Raw genomic sequence first — 12,294 nt, 5'->3', positions numbered from 1 at the left:
CGCCTGCATCGACCATCTGAAAGGATTAGGTCTGCAGCAACAAATGCTAGGCCCCACTCATGCCTCAGGTCATACGCTCAATCTAATTTTCCAACAAGATTTGGAAATTGACGTCTTGGAAAATGAGCCACTACCATGGACCGATCACCATGCCATTAAATTCAAAATCACCAATAACGCCAGGCCAAAAAAAAAAAACTACAAAACCGGTGACAACTCACTGGACTAGATCTCAGAGGAAGCTCCACTCGGAACTCTTCAAAACAACACTAGGGAACAAAATAAAAACAATCCAACAAAAACAAACAGCCACAGAAACACTTCACGCCATCAACAAGGCGCTACTACAGTCAGCTGACTTGGTGGCACCAAAATGCAAAACTCGCATCCGGAAAAACAACTCCAGCTGGTTTAATGACCAGCTGACGTTGCTAAAGCAAGAGCGTAGAAGAGCAGAAGCTGCTTGGAAATGGAGCTCTTCGGATAAAAACCACACCATTTACAAGACAATAACAAAGAAATATCACAAATAAATCTTTATGGTGAAAAAAAATCACTTCTCCAACATCATCGCAAATGCCCTGAACCGCCCCCGCGAAATCTTCAAGCTGGTTTCGCAGAATCCAGCTTGTTTGGAGGCCCCCAATTCTGATTCACAACATATTTGCAACAAATTATCGGATTACTTCATTAATAAAATTGAAAAAATCTGTGAAAGTATTCAGCAAAATGGAATCGTCCCTAACCTTTCCCCAAATCCCAAACCAAATCCCAACATAAATCCGCCGCAACCATCAAAATTCACTCTAAAACCCATTACCATCAATGCCACCAAAACCATCATTGGGACTCTGCGTAACAGCACAGCACCCAATGATATCATCCCCACGAAACTGCTGAAAGAAAGTGCCGATATACTGGCACCTGCTATCACGCAGCTCATAAACCAATCATTCAAGGAGGGCACGGTGCCCACCTTGCTGAAACAAGGTACAATAAAACCAATCCTAAAAAAAAACACCCTTGACCCCAAAGACCCAAACAACCGGAGGCCCATAACATGTCTAAATGTTTTCTCCAAGATAATGGAGAAAGAAGTTGTACAACAACTGCAACTGCATTTAGACACCCATAAATTACTCGACACGTTTCAATCAGGCTTCCGTCCGGGTCACGGAACAGAAACGGCGCTGCTCAAAATATGGGATGACGCTCTAGAGGCCGCAGATGAAGGAGAATCTTGTCTCCTGATCCTGCTGGACCTAAGTGCGGCTTTTGACACTGTAGACCACAGACTATTACTAGCTAGGCTAGCTGAAGTAGCCGGAGTCGCTGAAGGTGTTTTACCCTGGTTCTCCACCTTCTTGGAAAACTGATCACAAACAGTGAAACTGGAATCTTTCGCTTCTGAAAAACGTACTGTATCATGTGGAATCCCTCAGGGATCTCCCTTGTCACCCGTATTGTTCAATATCTATCTCCGCCCCCTCTTTGAAATCATCAGGAACCAGAAGCTTCTTTATCACTCCTATGCAGACAACACTCAACTGTATTTCCGCATCTGCAACAAAAAGGATCATTCTCTTGGACTAGAGAAATCCCTCTCTCTAATAGATAGCTGGATGACATCCAGTTATCTTAAGCTCAATGGTTCAAAAACAGAACTTCTCCTGTTTTACGCAAACCAGAATAGTCACCCCGCGTCAACCTGGACCCCCCCCGCCCATTCTGGGTAAAAATATCATCCATAGCACCAAAGTCAAAAGTCTCGGAGTCATTTTTGACATGACAATGGAAGCACAAATAGGGTCTGTAGCCAGCGGATCCCATCATCTGCTGCGCCTACTACGCCGACTCACCCCCTTTATCCCGAAAGAGGACATTGCAGTCGTGGTGGGAACAATCATCAATTCCAGACTTGACTACACAAATGCCCTCTATCTAGGACTCCCCAAATACCAAATCACTTGTTTGCAAGTCGTTCAAAATACGGCCGCTCGATTAGTGACTGGCAAAAAAACATGGGAATCAATCTCACCTTCTCTGAGATCCCTTCATTGGTTGCCAGTAAAAGACAGAATCACTTTTAAGGCACTCTGCCTAACGCATAAGTGTATTCACGGAAACGCCCCCCCAATATCTATGTAAAAAAATAAAAACCCACAACCCAAATCGCATTCTGCGATCCACAAATCAAAACCTACTCCAAATACCCAAAGCCAGATTCAAGTCCAAAGGAGATCAAAGATTTGCAGTACAGGGACCTCAGCTGTGGAATGCGCTACCAACTACCATCCGACTGGAGTCGGACCACTTGGCCTTCAGGAGAAAGATTAAAACCCATCTCTTCTGAGGTCAAGGGGTTCTCCTTACCCATGGTATGGAAACAGCGCCCAGAGGCGATTCAGTTCGCATGTGTTGCGCTTTACAAGTTTTTCACTCACTCACTTAGTTTATAAAATGTGTACTTGATATTTAGGTTCAACCCCTTGAATTAAGGCTGAAGGTCTGCCCCTCAAATTCATTTGGATTGTTTTATTTTTATTTTATTATGGTGGCATACAGAGCCAAACATATGGAAACGGTGCCTGTGTCCATATATACAGTATCTCACAATAGTGAGTACACCCCTCACATTTTGGTAAATATTTTATTATAGCTTTTCATGCGACAACACTGAAGAAATTACACGTTGCTACAATGTAAAGTAGTGAGTGTACAGCTTGTATAACAGTGTACATTTGCTGTCCCCTCAAAATAACTAAAACACAGCCATTAATGTTTAAACCGCTGGCAACAAAAGTGAGTACACCCCTAAGTGAAAATGTCCAAATTGGGCCCAAAGTGTCAATATTTTGTGTGGCCACCATTATTTTCCAGCACTGCTTTAACCCTCTTGGGCATGGAGTTCACCAGAGCTTCACAGGTTGTCACTGGAGTGCTCTTCCACTCCTCCATGACGACATCACAGAGCTGGTGGATGTTAAAGACCTTGCGCTCCTCCACCTTCCGTTTGAGGATGCCCCACAGATGCTCAATAGGGTTTAGGTCTGCAGACATGCTTGGCCAGTCCATCAACTTTACCCTTAGCTTCTTTATCAAGGCAGTGGTCACCTTGAAGGTGTGTTTGGGGTCAAGTTGGAATACTGCCCTGTGTGGCCCAGTCTCTGAAAGGAGGGGATCATGCTCTGCTTCAGTATGTCATATATTGGCATTCATGGGTCCCTCAATGAACTGTAGCTCCCCAGTGCCAGCAGCACTTATGCAGCCCCAGACCATGACACTCCCACCACCATGCTTGAGTGCAGGAAAGACACACTTGTCTTTGTTTTCCTCACCTGGCTGCTGCCACACACACTTGACACCATCTGAACCAAATAAGTTTATCTTGGTCACATCAGCCCACAGGACATGGTTCCAGTAATCCATGTCCTTAGTCTGCTTGTCTTCAGAAAACTGTTTGCGGGCTTTCTTGTGCATCATCTTTGGAAGAGGCTTCCTTCTGGGACGGCAGCCATGCAGACCAATTTGATGCAGTGTTCGGCGTATGGACTGATCACCGGCAGGCTGACCCCCCCCACCCCTTCAACCTCTGCAGAATTGCTGGCAGCACTCATATGTCTATTTCCCAAAGACAACCTCTGTGTTTGATGCTGAGCACGTGCATGTTTATATATATATATATATATATATATATATATATATATATATATATATATATATATATATATGTCTAAACAGACCTCTGATGTCTCTTTTGTGAGACAGAGAAAAGGACTGAAGACAGAGTCCCCATTCCCTGTCTCTCCAGCCTCAGCTGCACTGTAGATGTACAAAGGCTCCCATTCATTCACAAACTGAAGCATAGCCAACACAGTTTAATATACTTCAGTGATGAATGAAGACAGAAGCAATTGGTACAGATTGCTCACTGTGTTCATTTGGGAAGGGGTTGGTAAACATTACATGTTTAACAGCCCCACCCCACACCCTCCCTCCTGAACATGGCACCCACACCAATCTCCCACTCAAGGAGCAGCTACAGTCGGGAGGATGGGAAGCTGGCCAACATGGGGGGAATGGGGGTTGGTGATGCAGTAGGGGGCCCAGTACAAGAAGTGTGGGAGATCCCTGGAGGAAAAATTAACAGATTTGGATGCCCCCCAGAAGCTCCCATGCAGTAGCTGAAGCCGACAGGAGGGAAAACAAAACATGATATTCAAGCGCACTCCCAGTAGATGTCTAAGGTTCACAAAAGGCTAGTATTAATTAAAATAGAGATAAGGGCCAGAATGTAAATAAACTAATTTTAAGCTGAAAATTAAAAATAAAAATAAAAATAAATATAAAAATGAATATAAAAATGAATATAACAATGTAAATAAAAATAAAAATAAAAATAAAAGTAAAAATAAGGATGAGGAAAAATGAATAAAATGAAACTGGGATTAAAGTCCAAAGGAAACCAGTGCTATAAGGTGGATGTTAAAGTCCATCAATTGTCCATGGCACTGTATAACTACTTTACTATTGCCTTGCTTTAGATGGCTGCCAGCTGACAGATGAAGTGATCTGTATAGAAGCAAAGAAAAAAAAGACCTCAAAAATGTAGTTCCAGCATAGGTTCCCTTAAGGGCCATTATAACAATACCCCTCTATTTAGTGAAATTCTATCTATTTGAAGTTATTTCAAGATCATCTCAATATTATGTCAATTGTTGTTCACTTATTATTTATTTATCTGCATAGTATTGCCAATTAATGTTGTTATTGTAAAAGCAGGCCCTCTTGTGGCCATAGATGTGCCCTGCTATGTTGTTGTAAAATACGATCTAGCTAGATTATATGTGGGGCGGGCCTATGTATCACCACTATATATACTGGTCTTCAGTAAAATGGCCACAGCCCAGCCTGAGGAAGAGACTCGAAAGTCTTGAACGCGTGCACCTCCCGCAACCGGAAGTGACGTCACGTGCAGTCCGCAGTGGATACCAGATACCAGCGCGAAGGTTCCGAGAGCGTCTTGGTCCCTGTAGCTGCTGCCTTTCAGAGAATAACATCGCCACGCTGCCTGCATCAGGACATCGTACGCACACCGGCTACACCATGCGGATGATTGTTTACAACAACCTTGCCCATATTCATTCATGTCTGTGAGTAGGCTTTTCATAGCCTTTTTACATATATTACCACTAATAAATGAGCTTGCTACGCTTAGAAGGCGCTGCATTTGTTTTTTCTTTGCTTCTATACAGATCACTTCATCTGTCAGCTGGCAGCCATCTAAAGCAAGGCAATAGTAAAGTAGTTATACAGTGCCATGGACAATTGATGGACTTTAACATCCACCTTATAGCACTGGTTTCCTTTGGACTTTAATCCCAGTTTCATTTTATTCATTTTTCCTCATCCTTATTTTTACTTTTATTTTTATTTTTATTTTTATTTACATTGTTATATTCATTTTTATATTCATTTTTATATTTATTTTTATTTTTATTTTTAATTTTCAGCTTAAAATTAGTTTATTTACATTCTGGCCCTTATCTCTATTTTAATTAATACTAGCCTTTTGTGAACCTTAGACATCTACTGGGAGTGCGCTTGAATATCATGTTTTGTTTTGTGTCTTGTACTATGGAGTTCTTTTGAGCAGCCACCCGATGTTGATGTTCTTAATATTACGATTAGATCACCCATACAATATATTGGTCCCTGTTAATGATACCATTATTACTTCAATTTCCTTTAAATTTCATGATTTAATTCTTACTGTATTGTCCATTCATCATCAGCATAACCCAGTATCTATATATTATTCTACCTGGAAGTTTTTTTGCAACAATAGCTTTTTTGCAATAATAATTTTTGGCATATTATGGAAATTATACTGGAAATAGAGTCATCCAAATATGACATTTTGGATGATTTATATACTCTATTCCCGGATAATTATTTTAGACAATCGACCACCATACCCAGGTCCATGTACCAGCGTATATGTGCTAGATTTCGCAATATAGAAGATAATATTAATTCGGCTAACCAACAGTGGTGGGACAAATTCTTTTTAGACCAATACTTTAAATATAAAATATCACCTAGGGGCCTTAGGAATACTAAAAATTGCCCATTTTTGAATAAAGAATTGACAGCAGAATGGGAAGGCATTTCCGAGTTCTGTACACAAAAATGGATTACTATTGTCTCTAGACAAAGAGAACTGCATTTTGTACAGTTAAGGTCAAAAATATCCGACCTCATACGATCATTATCCACTGACATTACCTCCTTGCCCCATTCATGGTTGAGAAAATTAAAATTAAATACTAAATATCAGGAAGATACTCTAATTGGGAATAAACTACAGAAAATCAGGAGGGATTTTGACGACTATAACTCCAATAAAATCTTCTGTTGGAAGAAAGCTAAATCGATTAATCAATCCACTTATAATCTTCCTGAACCCCACCATAGAGATGCATATACATCATTGCCCAAGCCACTCATGGAGTGCACTCCTCAGCCTACTAGGGAATTCTTGGCCAGACACCATCATTGGGCTAATAACCCCCGTACACGCAATAACCCCCCAAAAATACCACCAATAGATAAAACTATCACATTAGATCTATCTAAACCCCTAGCTCATCTAATAGAACCAATATCTTCACAGATGGAGGTGCCTACATCAAACAACATGTGTAGAGTAACAGTATCTGAGAATACCCACCACCAGCCAGGGAGTTCCTCTACTACAATTATTCCAATAAAACTCCCAGTTATAACGGAAAAATTAGCTTCCGCAGAACAAACCAAAATTAGTGATGAGATCATTCCATCAACCTCAGAGTCTATTCCCCAAACACCAATTTGTCCCTTGTCTTTTTTAGTACCAGCCCCCCTATCCTGCCCAAAAAGAAAGTTGTCCACAGAGGCAGGAGGGGGGGACGACGACGAAGATCAAGGAAGACAAAGGGGCAAATTTCGAAAACTATAAAGATCTTCAACTTGTCTAGTCATGAATTATCCCCTGGTGAACAGTCCCTCCTAGCTAGAGGACTCACCTTTGCCCCTACAGCCCAGCCAAATCCCTTTACTTTATTTCTGGACCTAAATAGGTTCACCAGAAATATTACAGTTAAAAGATTCTTTAGCATAAAGGCTTCTAATAATCCTTGCGATAACCGAGATTCACCTCCTAAAGATGATAAATCAGAAATATTCCCCATTGCAGATTTCTTTCGGGACTGTACAGTTCCCGAAAGAATGGCACTTGATCATCTGGAGCTCCTATATACGGAAGACTCTGATGATTTCGTAGAATTATTGTCACAACACCTATCTACCTCACCACCCGTACAAAATACGAAATTTCGGCCTAAATCTATATTCTACCCTACATACTCAAAGGGACCATTTGTGCAGACTTTTTACCAGGTAGTCCATACGGAGATTCAGCAAATGTGCCAAGATTCATCAGCACATAAATTTTCGTCCAATTTAACTCTAGCAGAGTCAGTAGCACTGAAAAAACTCACAGAGAACAATAAACTAGTTATACGATTAGCTGATAAGGGGGGAGGTATAGTAGTACAAAATTCAATAGACTACAAAGCAGAAAGTAAAAGATTGTTGTCCGATACCAATACCTACCAAAAACTAAAAAAGGACCCCCTCCCCGTTTTTTCTACTGAAGTGCGGGAACTAGTGGGAAAGGCCAAAACTGAGGGTTTAGTCACCAAAACAGAATTTGCATTTCTTGTTCATGACTTTTATAAAACCCCCTATTTCTACCATATGCCCAAAATCCACAAAAATGCCGAAAATCCACCCGGCAGGCCGATTGTTGCGGCTATGGAAAGTGTAACAAGCTATCTGTCCATCTATATTGACCACTTTTTGCAACCAATTGTTGCTAATCTTCCATCCTATATCAAGGATGGCATTCAACTTTTAGATACACTTAAGAAGTACAAATGGGAAGATTCATATAGATGGCTCTCACTGGACGTTGTGTCGTTATACACGTCAATTCCACATGATATAGGTCTATCGGCCACCCAACATTATCTAAATGAAGATCCTATACTAAATGGACGACAGGCATACTTCCTGGGAGATCTCCTAAAATTCTGTCTCACCCACAATTATTTTGAGATAGATAAGGAATTCTATATCCAGACCAAAGGAACTGCTATGGGGGCCAATTTTGCCCCTAGTTATGCTAACTTAACTATGGGGTATTGGGAAAAACAACATATTTGGTACAACAATCCCTTTGCTAAACATTTGATTTATTTTGGACGTTATATCGATGACATTATTATTATTTGGGATGGGCCAGAAAGCTCCATCCTACCATTCGTGGACCATTGTAATCTTAACACCATGGGACTGTCCTTCACTTATGTCACAGATATGGAGTCCTTAGTATTTTTAGACTTAGAATTGTTCCATGACACTAATAACGCCATTTATTCTCAAAACTATATTAAACCTACAGCAGGCAATTCGTACCTGCATTACCATAGTTGCCATCACCCAAGTTGGGTAAACAATATCCCCAAGAGTCAATTTTGTAGGCTGAAACACAATTGCACTCGCACTGAGGACTATGTCACTCATGGGAGTCTACTCAAGAATAAATTTGTCGACAAGGATTACCCTGAACCTTTGGTAGAAGAAGCTTTCCAAAAATATCTATGTACAGAAGTCCGACAAAAACAAGATCATAAATCTGACAATCAATTACAACCAGTCAGATTTACTACTCAATTCCATAGCCAATACCGCAAAATGGAGCAGATTTTGCGGAAGCACTGGTCTATCCTCAAAGAGGATCCTCATCTGAAAACTACCATATCAGATCAACCATTGGTGAGTTATAGGCGGGCAAGAAATATCAAGACTATGATAGCCCCAAGTAAGACGAAATATTCCAAACCGCCAGCCAGTGCCTCATTAACCTTTTTTCACATCAAGGGGATGTATCAGTGTAAGAAATCTCGTTGTCTTACATGTCCCTTTGTCAATCATAGACAAAAACAATTTACGTGCAAAGGCAAGACATACCTGATACCTGAATTTTTTAATTGTGGCTCTGAGTTTGTTATTTATTGTCTAAAGTGCCCTTGTGGACTTCTCTATGTAGGGCGTACCATACGGGCCCTGCGTAAGCGATTTGGGGAACACAGAAATACTGTAGAAAAAGGCCTTGACAATTATAGTGTAGCCCGCCACTTCAAGGAGCACCATGGACAATGTCCAGTTGGACTCCGTGTATGGGTCCTTGAAGCAATATCCAAGCTTCTCCCCTCAGCTGAGCGCTATAAGCGGTTATGCGAGAGGGAGAATTACTGGATATTTACTCTAGACAGTCTCTCGCCTGGTGGACTCAACGAGGGCATAGAGATAAATATCCTATTGTAAACAATATATCCTCCCTCGGTTTACTATCTCGGCTAATCTCTTATCAAACACGTATGTGTATGTGTATACATGTGTGTGTATATATGTTCAATATACATTTTTATACTTGCTTTATATACATATTTTATAATAATTCTTATTGTACATTCACACATTCCAATACAATAAGGAATATAGAATTTTAGTAATATGTATATATATATATATATATATGTATATATTTTTTTTTGAAACAGTCATTTTATAATTATCAAATTTACATTACCCTATTTATATTAATCCCTGTTTTAGATTAATAATTTAATGATGACGTCGTCAACATCATCAATTCCTTCTGGTATATAGTATAGATATAAAATAAAACAGGGAATATCCGTAAATGTAAATATGTATATATATTAGTATATTTTTTTATATATATATATATATATATATATATGTTTCTTTTATATATCTTTTATACATGTTCATTTTAATCATAAGCTTAGATGGTAATGATATTACCCAAGGCGTTGTTGCAGCTTTAATGATTGTTTGTTACCATGGAAATTGGTTTATTTGTGTCAGACCTCAAAAATGTAGTTCCAGCATAGGTTCCCTTAAGGGCCATTATAACAATACCCCTCTATTTAGTGAAATTCTATCTATTTGAAGTTATTTCAAGATCATCTCAATATTATGTCAATTGTTGTTCACTTATTATTTATTTATCTGCATAGTATTGCCAATTAATGTTGTTATTGTAAAAGCAGGCCCTCTTGTGGCCATAGATGTGCCCTGCTATGTTGTTGTAAAATACGATCTAGCTAGATTATATGTGGGGCGGGCCTATGTATCACCACTATATATACTGGTCTTCAGTAAAATGGCCACAGCCCAGCCTGAGGAAGAGACTCGAAAGTCTTGAACGCGTGCACCTCCCGCAACCGGAAGTGACGTCACGTGCAGTCCGCAGTGGATACCAGATACCAGCGCGAAGGTTCCGAGAGCGTCTTGGTCCCTGTAGCTGCTGCCTTTCAGAGAATAACATCGCCACGCTGCCTGCATCAGGACATCGTACGCACACCGGCTACACCATGCGGATGATTGTTTACAACAACCTTGCCCATATTCATTCATGTCTGTGAGTAGGCTTTTCATAGCCTTTTTACATATATTACCACTAATAAATGAGCTTGCTACGCTTAGAAGGCGCTGCATTTGTTTTTTCTTTGCCGACAGGAGGGAAGCCTGCCAGCAGCACTGCAGGAAGGGGGGCAGGGAATTGGAGGGGGGGGGGGGTCAGCGCAGTAGCAGGGAAAATCTACTTTCAGAGTTAAATCCTAAATACCAAGAGGGGAGAAGAAGAGGCCAGCAGCTGCAGAGAAGTCACAGGGGATTGGTATTGGGAAGGGGTGCATAAGAAAGGGGGTTGCATTTTGAAGCACAGGTAGAGAGAGCATCAGCAGCTCATCCATGTGTTCAACCCCCCCCCCCCCGGCCCCTGTGCACTGTACAAATGAACCCATAGATAATATGCCACAGCAAGGCAGATAAGAACAGGCTTGTCATTTTAAAAAATAGCGTTTCGTAATGCTTTAATTAAAATCAGGAGTGGGGGGGGGGGACTTTTTGATATTATTTATTTTAAATGTTTGTGATAAGATAGACTTGCAGTAAAAAAAAGTGAAATACTGATTTAAATTCCCTCCTGTATTTAACCTACACACGAACTCTTCTACATATTTATACAAACCAGATATTGTCATTGCATGCCTGCTGCCCAAGGCTAAAACCTGACCCCACTCTATAAAAATATTCAGTTAAAAAAAAAAAAGAAGAAAAAAAAAAAGAAAAGAAAACCCCCTAAAGCCTAAATTATTATATATATATAAAACATTTTTTACAACACATATTATTTAAATTTTTAGTGGCTTCCTCAGCATAGCAGAAAAGTACAAAGAGAAATGATACATGCAATAATGTCTGATGTGGCTGTGCATAATTTTTTTCAGTACATAGATCCCTTAAAACAATTGTAGAAGAAACTGCAGTTAGCAGTTACCCATGCTTACCAGCATTCAACTCTTTTTTAGCTTTGTGCAGGACAAAATCAACTTTACTGTCCCATACAACAAAGTTCACTTGGGTTAAAGGGAAGCTATATTGAACTTTAACTACTTCAATACAGGGCATTTTCACCCCCTTCCTGCCCAGAACAATTTTTAGTTTTCAGCGCTGTCGCAATTTGAATGACAATTGTGCAGTCGTGCAACATGGTTTACCAAACAGAATTGACATCCTTTTTTTCTCACAAATAGAGCTTTCGTTTGGTGGTATTTGATCACCTCTGCGGTTTTTATTTTTTGCGCTATAAACAAAAGAAGAGCGACAATTTTTAAAAAAACACATTTTTAAAAAAAATAATTTTTCCTCAGTTTAGACCAGGGATATGCAATTAGCGGACCTCCAGATGTTGCAAAACTACAAATCCCATCATGCCTCTGCCTCTGGGTGTCATGCTCGTGGCTGTCAGAGTCTTGCTATGCCTCATGGGATTTGTAGTTCTGTAACAGCTGGAGGTCCGCTAATTGCATATCCCCGGTTTAGACCAATACGTATTATACATATTTTTGGTAAAAAAAAAAAAAGCGTATTTGATCGGTTTGCGCAAAAGTTCGAGCATCTACAAAATAGGGAATAGAATTCTGAAGGCAAACAAGGGGTCCAACCCTCGACTAGGCAAGGTGCACCTAACAAAGTGACCAACGAGTGTGTAGTATACAGTAATGTGTTTTAGGAGTGGTACAAGGAGTTCCCATCTGTTGTTAGAACAAAATCGAGTCGGTGGGAGTGCTACTCAGCCATTCACAGGAACAGGCC

This window comes from Rana temporaria, chromosome 1, assembly GCF_905171775.1.
Source record: "Rana temporaria chromosome 1, aRanTem1.1, whole genome shotgun sequence".
Lineage (NCBI taxonomy): Eukaryota > Metazoa > Chordata > Amphibia > Anura > Ranidae > Rana > Rana temporaria.
This window is presented reverse-complemented; position numbering follows the sequence as displayed.